This window comes from Hyperolius riggenbachi, chromosome 2 (genome assembly GCF_040937935.1).
Source record: "Hyperolius riggenbachi isolate aHypRig1 chromosome 2, aHypRig1.pri, whole genome shotgun sequence".
In the NCBI taxonomy this organism is placed as follows: Eukaryota; Metazoa; Chordata; class Amphibia; order Anura; family Hyperoliidae; genus Hyperolius; species Hyperolius riggenbachi.
The window spans coordinates 560,852,187-560,868,401 of NC_090647.1; the positions used below are offsets into that span (position 1 = coordinate 560,852,187).

The window sequence follows — 16,215 nt, forward strand, 5'->3', positions numbered from 1 at the left end:
AAATTTGTGGCCATCGGAACACCGCAGTGGAAGATGCCAGGCCGCACTTATTTTTCGAGAAAGGCCATACCCCAACTGCACCGTGAAGTTGAGAGGCAAGTGGTGTCATCTCTTGCGAAGAGCGTTGGGTCAAGGGTACACCTGACCACGGATGCCTGGTCACGTACACAGCCCATTGGGTGAACGATGGCAAGCAGGGCGCAGCGGACCAAATTGTGACACCTCCACGGCTTGCAGGCAGGCCTCCTGCCACCTCCTCTCCTCCTGCTACATGCTCTTCGCTGTCCTCCTCCTCCTTGGCTGAGTGGCAGTTCTCCTCTCCAGCTACACAGCCCCAGCTCCGCAGGGCCTATGCTGCATGCCAGGTACGATGGTGTCACGCCATCTTAGACATGTCTTGTCTCAAAGCGGAGAGTCACACTGGAGCAGCTCTCCTGGCTGCTCTTAAGAAACAGGTGGATGAGTGGCTGACCCCGCACCACCTGGAGATAGGCAACGTGGTGTGCGACAACGGCAGCAATCTGCTTGCCGCTTTGCATATGGGGAAGCTGACACACATACCCTGCATGGCACATGTCATGAATCTAGTTGTTCAAAGATTTGTGGCAAAGTATCCTGGCTTAGCGGATGTCCTGAAGCAGGCCAGGAAGTTCTGTGGGCATTTGAGGCGGTCTTACACAGCCATGGCACGATTTGCAGAAATTCAGCGGAAAAACAACATGCCGGTGAGACGCCTGATTTGCGATAGCCCGACTCGCTGGAATTCGACCCTGCTCATGTTCTCCCGCCTGCTAGAACAGAAGAAAGCCGTCACCCAGTACCTCTACAACTACAGTAGAATGAAACAGTCTGGGAAGATGGGGATGTTCTGGCCCGACAACTGGACACTGATGAAAAATGCATGCAGGCTCATGCGGCCGTTTGAGGAGGTGACCAACCTGGTGAGCCGCAGTGAGGGCACCATCAGCGACTTAATTCCCTACGCTTACTTCTTGGAGCGTGCTGTGCGTAGAGTGGCGGATGAAGCTGCGAATGAGCGTGACCAGGAACCGTTACGGCAGGAACAGGCATGGGACCAATTTTCATCAGACCCAGCTGTTTCCTCAACACCTGCGGCAGCACAGAGGGGGGAGGAGGAGGAAGAAGAGAAGTCGTGTGCAGAAGACGAGTCAGACTCAGAGGATGATGAGCAAGGTGTTTCTTTGGGGGAGGAGGAGGAGGAGGGGACAGCGGCAGGAGAACAACCGCAGCAGGTGTCGCAAGGGGCTTGTGCTGCTCAACCTTCCCGTGGTATTGTTCGCGGCTGGGGGGAGGAGGTTGACTTACGTGACGTCACTGAGGAAGAGCAAGAGGAGATGGAGGGTACTGGATCCGACTTTGTGCAGATGTCGTCTTTTATGCTGTCCTGCCTGTTGAGGGACCCCCGTATAAAAAACCTCAAGGGGAATGAGCTGTACTGGGTGGCCACACTACTAGACCCTCGGTACAGGCACAAAGTGGCGGACCTGTTACCAACTCACCGGAAGGTGGAAAGGATGCAGCACATGCAGAACCAGCTGTCAACTATGCTTTACAATGCCTTTAAGGGTGATGTGACAGCACAACGCCAGCAAGGTACCACTGCCACTAATCCTCCTCCCGTGTCCACGCAGTCAAAGACAGGACGCTCCAGCGATCTCATGGTGATGTCGGACATGCGGACGTTCTTTAGTCCAATGCCTCGCCGTAGCCCTTCCGGATCCACCCTCCACCAACGCCTGGAACGGCAGGTAGCCGACTACCGGGCCTTAAGTGTGGATGTAGACACTGCTGTGAACAGCGATGAGGAACCCTTGAACTACTGGGTGCGCAGGCTTGACCTGTGGCCAGAGCTGTCCCAATTTGCCATCCAACTTCTCTCCTGCCCTGCCGCAAGCGTCCTGTCAGAAAGGACCTTCAGCGCAGCTGGAGGCATTGTCACAGAGAAGAGAAGTCGCCTAAGTCACAAAAGTGTTAAGTACCTCACCTTTATCAAAATGAATGAGGCATGGATCCCGGAGGGCTGCTGCCCGCCCCAAGACTAAGTCAGTCCCCGCACACACAGCATCTCTGCCTGCACGCCGTGTGACTGGCTGCCTGGGCTGACCCAAGAAGACTAAGTCGCTCCCAGTCCCTCCACACAGCATGTCTGCCTGCAGGCCGCTTGACTACCTTCTCCGCCACCACCAACAGGGTCTGGGACTCCAGGCGAATTGCTGAATTTTTTAGGCCGCTGCTAGCAGCGGCCGCTGTAATAATTTTTCTGGTGCGTGTACATGACTGCCTAATTTTTCTGGCTGCACTGCGGGCAGCTGCAACAACAAAAGAAAAGGCATGTACATGCGCCCATTCCCCTTCGTGATCATTACCTTGCCGTGGTGAAGGGGCTTGCGTATCACAATGAAGCAATGACCGGCGCCTAGATGAGTGTCTCGGGGGGCACACAAAAGATAATAAGGTCGTTGCTTCATTGTGGTCAGACCAAATTTGATCAGCTGGACAGTCACTGTTCTGTCATTCAGCTACATCAGCCAGGCGACCATATGGGCTGTAAAGCCACCAAAACCTGCACTCTCGCCATTGTGCGCACCAGTCCAGCACGGCCGTCACTACACAAACAGCTGTTTGCGGTGCGTACATGGTGAGTTTGGTGTGTCAGTGTGTGAAGCAGTACCTTAATTACACTACCTGATTGATGTATACACATGCAAGATGTTTTAAAGCACTTTAGGCCTGTCATTTAGCATTCAATGTGATTTCTGCCCTTAAAACGCTGCTTTGCGTCAAATCCAGATTTTTTCCCGGGACTTTTGGCATGTATCCCACTCCGCCATGCCCCCCACCAGGTGTTAGACCCCTTGAAACATCTTTTCCATCAGTTTTGTGGCCAGCATAATTTTTTTTTTATTTTCAAAGTTCGCATCCCCATTGAAGTCTATTGCGGTTCGCGAACTTTTATGCGAACCGAACCTTCCGCGAAAGTTCGCGAACCCGGTTCGCGAACCTAAAATCGGAGGTTTGGCCCATCTCTACCATAGAGTCCTGTGGCTCCGGCTCCTCCCCGTCTCCTCCTCTCACCACTGGCAGCTGGTATCCCTACCCACCCTGTATCTTCCCCGCTATCGTTCGTCACTTCGTGGAAGTACCGCTAAGATCAGGGATTTATGCCACCAGAGCGGGTGTTGGCAGAAGCAATGTCTGCAGCATTCCCGCTGCCTGCTCCTCCAATTAAAAAATAATATTGTTTCCCAGTATCTTTTTAACATATCCTGCAAATTTGGTGTTGCTAGGATGTAAGGGGCCTTTGCTATTAACTGCTAAAGTCAGCGGGAATTGTTTCTCTAAGAACTGTCATTTGCCGCATTTAAATGTATACTTTTTTTCTTTGAAATTTTAAAATCGATTTTCTCTAAAACTATATGGTCTTTTTGGAAAAAAAAAATTCCTCTTGTTCCCACTGTTCTTCTTAAAGAGAGTCTGAAGCGAGAATAAATCTCGCTTCAGACCTCATAAATAGCAGGGGCACGTGTGCCCCTGCTAAAACGCCGCTATAGCGCGGCTTAACGGGGTCCCTTCACCCCCAAATCCCCCTCGATACACCCGGGGAGCGCTTCCTGGTTGGGGCAGGGCTAACCGCCGCAGCCCTGCCCCACGCGCGTCTGTCAGCGCGTATCTCCGCCTCTCCCCCGCCCCTCTCAGTCTTCCTTCACTGAGAGGGGCGGGGGAGAGGCGGCGATGCGCGTCTGATAGACGCGACTGGAGGCAGGGCTGCAGCCGTTAGCCCTGCCTCCAGGAAGACATTAATCAGCAACCATTTTTACGACCAACTTTTGCGGGGGGTGGGTTGGGGGTGAAGGGACCCCCGTTTAGCCGCGGGATAGCGGCGTTTTAGCAGGGGCACACGTGCCCCTGCTATATATGAGAGCTGAAGCGAGATTTAGTCTCGCTTCAGTGTCTCTTTAACATATCTGGCACATTTGGTGTTTATGGCATTTAAGGGGGCTTAAAGTAGGCAGGTTTTTGATCACGAATCACGATTCTTGATTCGGGATTACATGCAGTTATTTGACTCAAAACCGCACTCAAGTCGGATATCTGTTTCTATTCATGATCATGACCGACTCCGGATTTGAGCATATCCTGATTTGAATTCACTCGAATCGTGATTGGGGGTATCCAAGCAACCATGACCTCCTGTTCCTTTAGTGTATTACACAGTAAACTTCAGATCAAAATGTCCTTTATTATGACATGAAATGTGAAAAAACATTGACATTGTGCAATGGGGCAGATATACCAGCAATGAAGGATGGTGGGAGGAGGGTGACTAGGGAAGCCCGACAGCCGTTTTGCGCCATGTGCCACTCCGAGGCTGAAACCCAGCACAGCACAAAACAGCTGTCAGGGTTCTCTAGTCCCCTTCCACCCACCGTCCTTCATTGCTGGTATGTCTACCACATTGCACAATGTCAATTGTGCACACATTTTTTTCCCATTTGATGTCATACTAAAGGACACTTTGCTTCATTCGAACTGTAGTGTCTGGATCTGTTGCTACACAATGGTTGCACACACTGGCGTACCAATAGGGGATGCGACCCCTGCCGTCGTGGGGGGGGGGCCCGGGGCCCCCCTAGAGCCCCGCTCAGTGACTTTTGGGGGCAGGAGGGGTCGCAGAATAAGAGGAGAGTGTGGCAGATCGGTGGGGAGGGGGAAAATTCCCCCCCCCTCACCTCGGGCTCTCCTCTCAGCGCTCCCCCTCCTGCAAACATTGGTGGCAGCGGGCAGGCAGCAGCAGCGGCGGTGGCGGCAGGATGAATACATTACCTCCTTCTCGCTGGAGGACTTCCGTTCTCTAAGAGCCTCTTGCAACTTCCTGTGTAAACAGGAAGTTGCTCTTAGAGAAGTTGCAGAGCTTCTTGCAACTTCCTGTGTAAACAGGAAGTTGCTCTTAGAGAACGGAAGTCCTCCAGCGAGAAGGAGGTAATGTATTCATCCTGCCGCCACCGCCGCTGCTGCTGCCTGCCCGACTGCTGACTGCTCCTGCCACCAATGTTTGCAGGAGGGGGAGCGCTGAGAGGAGAGCCCGAGGTGAGAGAGGGGGGGGGGAATTTCCCCCTCCCCACCGATCTGCCACACTCTCCTCTTATGCTGCGACCCCTCCTGCCCCTGAGTGGGGGGGGGGGCCCGGGGACTTCTAGCTACGCCCCTGGTTGCACATTATCTTATTTGTCAGCATTCTCCTTCTTCACGGTAGAGTAGCTCAGCAGCAGAAGTTGGAACTATTTAACTGCTCCAGCAGTCTCCGGAGTCTGGAGACATCTTCTGTAACCAGTGCTTCTCCCCCTAGCATCTGATTCATTCTCAGACAATAGGGAAAGAAGCCTGGTACTGAAGATGTCTCCAGACCAAGCGGCCAGAGCAGCTAAATAGTTACACTCACTGTGTTACTTTGCCATGGGAGGTCCAGAGGCCGAGATCCGGGGCACCTTATCCTAGATCCGAGGTCCTAGCCTAACTACATGAGCCGTAGTTTTCACTGTGTGGCTGTTTATATGCCCTATAAATATCATACTGTGTTTTCTGCTGGTGGTTTGGGGGTGATAACCTGCTTCCATGTCTGTCCCTCTCCTCTCAGTTGATATTATCTGGAGGTCCTGCTAGGATGAATACAGAAACAATCACAAAGAGAACATTATCAGAGTTGCTTGACTTTATTGTCAGGAACCAGCCCCGCGGCACGCCTGCAGATACGGTTCCCGACTTCGGGTTTGACCAGATCGAGCGGGAAGCAGCCTTAGTCAAGCTACAACAAGGCTGTCGCCCCTCAAAGCACTTCTCACTGCCACCACTAGCTGCTGCTAGACACTTCAGCAATTCTCACTCTGCTGTTGAGTGATCTATACGCAGTCCGCGTTTTCGTATTCGGGTCAGCTTTGCGCTTTAGGCCAAATACGGGAACGCCACGCACACACACACAGTACAATCATACAGCAGCAAGACACAATCAGGCACTGAACTTTGTAACGCAAGTTACACTGCAGTCTCTTCTCTAGGCTATGAGCGTTGGCTTAGTACAGCAGAAGTCAAACTTATTAAATAACGATTTAATATTCCAGAAAAAAGTGGAACAATGCAGAAAATAATATATACACAAGATTTACAAAAAACAAAGTAAAAATTACAAAATAAAAGTTACAAAGATACACAAGATAAGTTGCATAAAATAAAATGGGAATAAACAAAAATTGAACTTTTACCAGCGCAAATGTCCAACCGTGGAGGGACACAAATGTTCTGATTCGCTCAGGATCATCTCTAGCTATGCGCTACCCTCAGGAGAAGATGATTTGTGAAGGTCTTCTGCTGGCTCTTATAGCCCGATTTGTTGCCCAGGGCAATGGATGTTCAGTCCCACAATCTAATGCAATTTCCCCAAAGTGTGACATCACCGTCTAACGAGCCCCCTGTCACATCTAGGCTAGCCGTGACATGCAAATGTCAAGGCTTTTCCTGTCCCACTCACTTTAAACTTTGCAGACATTTCCCATTCCCACTGGTAAAAGCGTATGTACACACACATCAAAAAAGACTTCCCTACTCCAGGTGACAATTGTCCAAGCAAAAATACACATCTGAGATAGTATTTCATAGCAGATCAAAGGTAAAGACCTGGCTGCTATTGGCATAATAAGCCATTTCCAGGCCAGAGGCTAGCACGCCAATTTAGTAGTTCCTCCTCTCCTATTCAGACCCAAGGGTAGCCTATCACCTGTATAGGCTTCAAAGCAGTTGGGCAACTGTCTGATTAAGTGTTTCCTAATTAGAAGCAGACAATGGTGGCTTTTCCTGCTGGTCATTGAATGCAGAATTAATTTACATTTACATAAGGAACTCCATGAAGCCAGACTGGCATACATACACCTCTGAAAGATACACAGCATGGCTGCTATGTTCTGCATATTACCGTACATATCATCATCACCACATATATCCTCACATTTATAATTACCGAATCAGGTTCCTCTCCCTTTTAGAGCTCACACTTCAAATACAGGAGGCAACTCAGGACTGGAACCAGGACCACTAGCACAGCACGCAGGTAATTGTAACTGAAGGGTCTGATATGGGTGGTCAAATCACAGTGTTCTAAAAAATAATAATAATGTCATTATTAATAAGTCATTATTACATTATGCAATATATTTCATACAAAGGTTTCATAACATGAACTTAACTGTAGCATGACAGTATAGTCAGAATTACTGTATTTTTTATACTACAAGACTCACTTTTTCCCCCACAAATGTGGGGAAAAAAAGGTCACTGCACCTTATAGTCCAAATGCAGGGATTTCCTGACTTGTGAACGCCTGCCAATACAAACCTCCAACTCGCTGCAATGCCGGGGACTCCCTGTACTGTGCCCATGCAGAGGGGGACACAAGGGAGACACAAAGGGCCATAGAGGAGGGCACAAGGGGAACAAACGGAGGACACAGGTAAACACAAATGTTCAAAGAGGAAGACACAAGGAGGACAGAGGCAGACATATGGAGACACAGAAGGACACAAGGGGGACAGAGGAGGACACAGGGAGACACAATAGGTACAAGGGGGCATAAGGTTCAAAAGGGGCATAATCCACAAGATGCCCCTTCACCATAGATGCACCAGGTTTAGTATATATTTTCCCCCCTGGTTTTTGTCCTCTAAACCTGGTGGCGTCTTATGGTCAGGAGCGTCATAGTCCAAAAAATATGATATGTCTTCAGACTGCTGGGATCTTTGATATGATCCGAGGGACATCTACATGGAGTTTGCATGTTATCTCTTTGGCAAAAATTAGGAGGTAGTTTCATAATAGTAGCTTTTAATAGGCTTTAATAGGACTCTAACATTACAACAAGGTGTACATATATATATTGCGACTCTTTACAATTACAGAAATGATGCATAATGTACACATACAATGACATGATATGAAAAAGGGTAATGCCGGCAAAGTTAGAAGATTGGTGGAGTTTACAATCATAAGTTATCTGTGTACGGTTAGTTAAAGGGAACCCGAGGCGGGGGAGGCAATGCGGGGGGAGGCGGAGGAGCACACAGATTGACAAATGCCAGGTAAATAGCAGGCTAGTGACAAGCAGATTGTTGCTAGCCTGCCAGTATTTTCAAGGGAGGGCAGCAGATCCCGGGGGGACTGGCAGCACACAGTAAGGACACAGAGGCACGTCATTGTGTAGAGAGCATGCCTCTGTGTCCTATTATCTTTAGTAAAAAACACCTTAGGTTCTCTTTACGCTTACAGTATACCCATGGCCAGATTTCAGGCAAGGCCACCTAGGCCATGGCCTAGGGCACCAGTAAAGCAAGGGGCGGGCTGTGGGCAGCAGGGTGGTAATAGCAGTTAGCCTGCCAAACATTCATTCTGCTGCACAGAATTTGCACATAGCGATGGGTGACTACTAACAGCGGGATCTGGCACTCGGGGGATAAGGGGCAGTGAACAGACACTTACACTGATCTCTGAGCTGCCTGTCACTCACCAAATATGCTTCTCACCAAGAAGCTTACAATATAATCAGTGGCATAGCTAAGGAGCTGTGGGCCCCGATGCAAGTTTCACAATGGGGCCCCCCAAGTACTCTATACATAACAATTGATACGGCGCACCAAAACCTGCCAATGGCAACTACAGTGTCAGAGGTGTAAGAAGGGGATGGGGAGCAGTTTGTTAATGATTACCACTGTTCAAAGTATCTACAGAAGTGATTATTACCAGCACAGGACCAATAGAGAGCTAATACTGTAGTTAAGGGAGGGCCCTTCGGGCCCCTCTGGCCCAAGGGCCATGATGCGGTCGCTACCTCTGCACGCTCTATCGCTATGCCCCTGAATATAATCCCTGCCATCATGTCACTAACTGTCTACAGAGGAGCTTATAATGTTATCCTTGCCATTAGATCACTAACTGTCCTCAGATGAGACCACAATCTAATCTCTGTTGTGTTGGGGGGGGGGTTAGTATGCTGCCGGTCGGGGGAAGCTGGTGAAAGTGGGTCTTGGGCGGTAAAAAGTTAAAATCCAGCCCTGATATACCAGAGCTGTCTGGATAAGAGGACTGGACCTTTGAAATTTGGGTTTATGAATGGTAGCTAACGACAGGCAAGCAGGTAAGTTTCTTCAATTTTTAGACACTAACACTACTTAAAATAAGATACAAAGTAATCTTATTCTTAAGCAGAAACTAAGTGCTCTTTAAGATTTGGTTGTATTAGCCAAAGCTAGTCTGTTCCTCACCTATAACTGTCACATATGTTCCACTTCCATTGACCGGAGTGTAGCCTGGCATGGGCAGCACAGAGCAGATGTACAGTTCGGTGTCATTAGCTGTGACATTGGAGATGACCAGAGAGCTCTGTGTAACTGTCACTCTTGTAGAATTCTGCAGAGGTTCTGCAGTTCCATTCATATACCAGAAGATTGTTACACTTTCATTCTCATCCCCCTTGCTGACATCACAGGCCATGCTGGCGGTGCCGCCCTCATACAGACGCAGGGAGGGAGGATGCTGGGTAACCTGCGGTACACCTGGGGCAGAACAAACATCACAGTCACTGACATAATATATACATGTTTTTATTTACGGTTTCTGACAAAAAAAATGTTTTATTGTACGAAGGAGTAGCAATGAGAAAAAAAAAATCTAAACCAAACTGTATCTTCTAGACCTCATGTATGGAACAGTAGGGTAGCAAGGTGCCTATCCCCCCCTCCCCCCCACGGGGATGAAAGTTACTATTATGCTGTGCCTTTATTGACATTTACCTGTGTGTCCTCCCTGACAGGGCCTCCTGCCGCTTCCTTCTCGTTATAAGACTTTGGGTAAGCTAGTTTTCTAATAAAGCCCCATCTACACGATACGATTCTTTTTACGATTCGATTACGATTCTATTTACGATCCGATTAAATCCGACATGTCCGATCGGAATTCGATTCGATTCAGTTCGATTTGCCATTGTTTTGTTCCTCACCTATAACTGTCACATATGTTCCACTTCCATTGACCGGAGTGTTGTGCCATATGATGTGTAAGATGGTGTTTACTGTCACTATTCATTTTATTTGCTTTCATGTGCTGGCTTTAAATGCCACAATTCTCCTAAGCTTAGAATTAACGATGCATGTAACCAGCCCAGTTATGGCCCATACTCACGGGCTACAATTGTTGCTGTCGCTAGTACACAGGAGCGTGTGCGCGACAGATAGGCGACAGCTCGTCGCCAGGTCTCTCCGCATACACACGGCGGAGGGACCTGGCGACTGATACGACGGAAGCTGTCGCCAACGTTCCTCCCCCTGCCGGAAGCTCAGGGTATGCCCTGCTGGTTGCTGTCGCTAGTCCGCATACACACGCGGACTAGCGACAGTGGCGGCGAAGTTGCGCGGCAACTGTCGCCAGGCGATTGACTGCGCCAATCGCCTGGCGTCAGCAGCGATAAGCGACGGTTCAGGGTGCGCGCTCGTGTTGCGCCTCATAATCACGGGCGACCTGTCACCGCAATACGTGCGTGCCACCTGGTTGCGGCGACAATTGTAGCCCGTGAGTATGGGCCATTACAATTTGAACTCGGAATTTACGATGTCTCCGCATCACCAGAGTCTGCTTCATGTCATGTTGAGGATTCTATTGATCTTATCAATTTAGCCAGGATGCCTGGGAAAGCCTCCTCAGTAACAGTTGAGGCATCTAATTACATTTATGTTTGCTAAAGAATGTTTCTCCTCTGTATGTCAGTGTATATAACCTGTGTTTTTCAGTTCTGGTCAGGAACCAGTCCGACGAAGGCTTTTTATAAGTCGAAAGCTCACTGTTTATCCATCTCTAAGTTAGCCAATAAAATGGTATCATCCTGATTCAAAACTCCTTGCCATTGTTTTGCAATGGCAAATCGAATTGAATCGAATCCCGATCGGACATGTTGGATTTAATCGGATCGTAAAAAGAATCGTATCGTGTAGATGGGGCTCACAGTGTTTCGGAGTGGCAGAGAGGCAGTAGAGGAAAAGCGCCACTGCAGAAGACTTCCAGCATTAAGCCCAATCTACATAATACGATTCTTTGTGTGATTCGATTACGATTCTATTTACGACCCGATTAAATCCGACATGTGCGATCGGGATTTGATTCAATTCGATTTGCCATTGCAAAACAATGGCAAATCGAATTGAATCCCGTTCGGGCATGTCGGATTTAATCGGATCGTAAATAGAATCGTAATCGAATCGCACAAAGAACCGTATCGTGTAGATGGGGCTTTAGAAAAACATGCTGCACAATTTTAGAAATACCATTTCCCTTGCAAAGCAGTCATATTTCACCTCGCTCATCTCTTCACAATCCCACAACCCTAAACAACTTTTTAACAGCTTCAACTCCCTGCTCTGCCCCCCACCTCCTCCCCATCTTCATGTTTATCAGCTGAAGATTTTGCATCATACTTTATTAGCAAAATTGATACAATACAGAATACTGTAGCTTTAAAATGCAACCCCTTTCACTAGTCCAACCATCTATATCACCTTCCTCACCCACCAGAAACTAGCCCTCCCTCTCTACCTGGCCAGTCACTCACTCTGACCTCACCCTTTACTGCTTTTACTGAACAGTGCCTTTCTTCATTAATCTCTAAAGCTCACCTCACCACCTGCGCTCTGGACCTTATTCCCTCTCATCTTATGGGGATAACCCAGTTCTCCCCTTCCTTCATCCCTGCTCTAACCACTATTTCCAATCTCTCCATGTCAACTGGCATTTTCCCTTCCACATTTAAACAAGCAATCATAAGACCACTGATCAAAAGACCTTCCTTGGACCCTACAGCCCTCTCTAATTATTGTCCAGTCTCATTTCTTCCCTTTGCTTCCAAACTGCTGGAACTACTCATCTATTCATAACTGTCTGACATCCTGCCAATTAACTCCTTGTTAGACTTCCTCCAGTCCAGCTTCCGATCTCACTATTCCACTGAAACAGTCCAGACCATTCCACTGAAACAGTTGCAAATGACCTCCTCGTTGCAAAATACAAAGGCCAATTTACTGTACTAATACTCCTGGACCTTTCTTTTCCAGACACTCGCATCACTAGGTGTCAAGTGCCTAGCATATTCTTAAAATAACTCCTACCTGTGTAGATACTCTTTCACTGTCTCCTACTCCAACTCTAAAGCTGGCCATACACTGGCCCGATTTGCCGCCGTTTCGACAGCAGATTCGATCACTGGGATCGAATCTGCTGCCAATCGTTCGCGCTACACGCCGAATTTCGATCCATTTCTTCCGATACCGTCGATCGCTCCGTGCGGAAAATTACCGTCGATCGCCCGCGGGTAGGGAGCGCGTCGCTAACGGCGTTCGAGTGCCCGACGACCGACGCAATAGAGCGGCAATACATTACCTGCTCCGCCGGCTCGACTACCCCCGTCACCGCTGCTCCGTGTCCGCGCTGGTCACCGGCATGCTTCAGTTCCTCCTGCCCGGCAGGAAGTTTAAACAGTAGAGGGCGCTCTACTGTTTAAACTTCCTGCCGGGCAGGAAGAAGTAAAGCATGCCGGGGCCGGAGACCAGAGCGGAGACGGAGCAGCGGTGACCTGGGGACTGGAGTCGCGCCGGCGGAGCAGGTAATGTATGCGGGCGGGGGGAGCGGCGGCAGCACCACCACCACCACAACAGAATGTGAACGGTTTCAGGCTGAAATCGGTTCACAATCTGTTTGCAGTAAAGATAGGATTCGATCAGAGAGGGATCTATCTGTTGGTCGAATCTGATGGCAAATCGACCAGTGTATGGCTACCTTAACTCTTCACCATGTCCGCTATCTGTTGGTGTACCACAACACTCCGTTCTAGGACCTCTTCTCTTCCCCAGCTATACTCTTGGCCTGGGACAATAAAGACACTCTTTCTGCTTGCCACCACGCTCGATGAACAATGAGATAGCCCCGCCTGCCAAGGGGACAGGAAGCACAAGATAGAATTTAAATAGCCACATCCTCCTACCTAGCCTCAGTGCTTTGCTGTCTCCTGGACAGACAGGATACAATCTCTGAACCAGCTGGGGGGCCCAAGGGGGCATATTGGGGAAATACAAGCCTTAAAGAGACACTGAAGCGAGACTAAATCTCGCTTCAGCTCTCATATATAGCAGGGGCATGTGTGCCCCTGCTAAAACGCCGCTATCCCGCGGCTGCACGAGGGTCCCTGACCCCCCAACCCACCCCCCGCATACCTTGGTCGCAGATTTGGTCGTGATTTATGGCTTCCTGGAGGCAGGGCTAACGGCTGCAGCCCTGCCTCCAGTCGCGTCTATCAGACGCGCATCGGCGCCTCTCCCCCGCCCCTCTCAGTGAAGGAAGACTGAGAGGGGCGGGGGAGAGGCGGAGATACGCGCTGACAGACGCGCGTGGGGCAGGGCTGCGGCGGTTAGCCCTGCCCCAATGCGGAAGCGCTCCCCTGCATTACGGAGGGGATTTGGGGGGTCAGGGACCCCCGTTAAGCCGCGGGATAGCGGCGTTTTAGCAGGGGCACACGTGCCCCTGCTATATATGAGGTCTGAAGCGAGATCTATTCTCGCTTCAGACTCTCTTTAAACATAAAGCCACCATTTATGACTATCCAATCGGATAGAATCACTTTTACGTTACCTCCAAGTTTTTCTACAAAAGTTATGACAAATTTCCATACAGGACAGGAAATCTTTATCCCTTCTTTTTGTCCGAATCCTTCAAACCGTGAAGAGGAAAAGTTTAGTTCTCTGGATATCAGGAAAATGATTTTGTTTTATCTAGATAAAACTGCGGAATGGAGAAAGGAGGATAATTTATTTGTTCAGTTTCCTCATTCATTCTCATAAAGGTTTAAGAGCATCCAAGAGTACTCTCAGTAACTGGTTAAAGTTATGTATAAGCAAAGCTTATGAAATAGCAGGTAAGCCAGCTCCTATAAATGTCAAGGCACACTCTACTAGGGCTGTCTCATCTTCCTGGGCAGAAAGAAATTCTGCCTCAGTAGTCCAAATTTGTAAGGCTGCCACATGGTCTTCTTATTATACCTTCATAAAGCACTACCGTTTGGATTTACCAAGTCACCAAGGCTTGGGGTTTAGTCGCAAAGTATTATCTGCGGTGGTCCCGCCCTGAGAGAGGTAATATTCTAACTCTCATTGCTCACCCAGCGTGGAGGCAAGCAGAAGCCAATAATTACACTTACTGGTAATTGGATTTCTGCGTAGCCTCCACGATGGCTGGACTTACCCACCCAAATCTAACGGTAAGTCTCCTACTGAGTCAAGGTAATAGTCTATGCACTGAGGCTAGCCTGGCTAGGTAGGAGGATGTGGCTATTTAAATTGTATCTTGTGCTTCCTGTCCCCTTGGCAGGCGGGGCTATCTCATTGTTCACCCATCGTGGAGGCTATGCAGAAATCCAATTACCAGTAAGTGTAATTATTGGCTTTGGTTTCCAGTACAACCTTTATGCTGATGACACTCAAATCTATCTCTCGGCACCTGGGGGCAACTCTGAACTCTGAGCTCTCATTTCAACCACATATTAACACATTAACAACTTCCTGCTACTTCCATCTCAAAAATATCTCCAGAATGTGTCCCTTCCTTACACAAGAGGCTACTAAAATGCTTGTACATGCTCTAATCATGCAGGGCAGTTTCTAGGCTAAATTTCACCCAGGGCGAGGGTGTAAAAATCGCCCCCCCCCCCCCCACCGTGGAGCCAGGTATAGGTGCCCACAGTATAGGTTAGCTACGTAGGTGTCATCAGTATGTGTTAATTAGCTAGGTGCTTGCAGTATAGGTTAGATAGGTAGGTGTCTGCTGCATAGGTAAGGTAGGTAAATGACTGCAGTATAGGTTAGCTAGGTAGGTGACCGCAGTATAAGTTAGATAGGTAGGTGACTGCAGTATAGTTTAGGTAGGTAAGTGACTGCAGTATAGGTTAGATAGGTAGGTAACTGCAGTATAGGTTAGGTAGGTAAGTGACTGCTCTACAGGTTAGATAGGTAGGTGACTGCAGTACAGCTTAGATAGGTAGGTGCCAGTATAGGTTAGGTAGGTGACTGCAGTATAGGTTAGGTAGGTAAGTGATTGCAGTATAGCTTAGATAAGTAGGTGCCTGCTGTATAGGTTAGGTAGGTAAGTGACTGCAGTATAGGTTAGGTAGGTAAGTGACTGTTGTATAGGTTAGGTAGGTAAGTGATTGCAGTATAGCTTATTAGGATGGTGACTGCAGTATAGCTTAGATCGGTAGGTGCCAGTATAGGTTAGATAGGTAGGTGCCTGCAGTATAGATTAGGTAGGTAGGTGCTGCAGTATACATTAGGTAGGTAGGTGCTGAAGTATAGGTTAGGTAGGTAGGTAGGTGCTGCAGTATAGGTTAGGTAGGTAGGTAGGTGCTGCAGTATAGATTAGGTAGGTAGGTGCTGCAGTATACATTAGGGAGGTAGGTAGGTGCTGCAGTATAGATTAGTTAGGTAGCTAGGTGCTGTAGTATAGGTTAGGTAAGTAGGTGCTGCAGTATAGGTTAAGTAGGTAGGTGCTGCAGTATAGATTAGGTAGGTAGGTAGGCGCTGCAGTATAGATTAGGTAGGTAGGTGCCTGCAGTATAGATTAGGTAGGTAGGTGCTGCAGTATAGATTAGGTAGGTAGGTAGGCGCTGCAGTATAGATTAGGTAGGTAGGTGCTGCAGTATAGGTTAGGTAGGTAGGTAGGTAGGTGCTGCAGTATAGGTTAGGTAGGTAGGTAGGTGCTGCAGTATAGATTAGATAGGTAGGTGCTGCAGTATAGATTAGGTAGGTAGGTAGGTGTTGCAGTATAGATTAGGTAGGTAGGTAGGTGCTGCAGTATAGATTAGGTAGGTAGGTGCTGCAGTATAGATTAGGTAGGTAGGTGCTGCAGTATAGATTAGGTAGGTAGGTAGGTGCTGCAGTATAGATTAGGTAGGTAGGTGCTGCAGTATAGGTTAGGCAGGTAGATGCTGCAGTATAGATTACGTAGGTAGGTAGGTAGGTGCTGCAGTATAGGTTAGGTAGGTAGGCGCTGCAGTATAGATTAGGTAGGTAGGTAGGTGCTGCAGTATAGGTTAGGCAGGTAGGTGCTGCAGTATAGATTACATAG

At 48.6% G+C, this 16,215-nt stretch overlaps 1 protein-coding gene across 2 annotated transcripts in view; it reads right to left on the bottom strand.

The window, feature by feature from the left end:
• Window positions 1–16,215, bottom strand: part of LOC137547379 (uncharacterized) — a 187,146-nt gene that overhangs the window by 100,949 nt on the left and 69,982 nt on the right. Inside the window, exons 4-5 of one of the 2 annotated variants that reach the window (XM_068270924.1) lie at window positions 9,324–9,614; window positions 7,031–7,167 (exon numbers count right to left, since the gene is read on the bottom strand). The gene's annotated coding sequence lies outside the window, so the exon portion shown is untranslated. The remainder of the gene's footprint in view (window positions 1–7,030; window positions 7,168–9,323; window positions 9,615–16,215) is intronic. The other variant, XM_068270926.1, reaches the window with a different exon arrangement.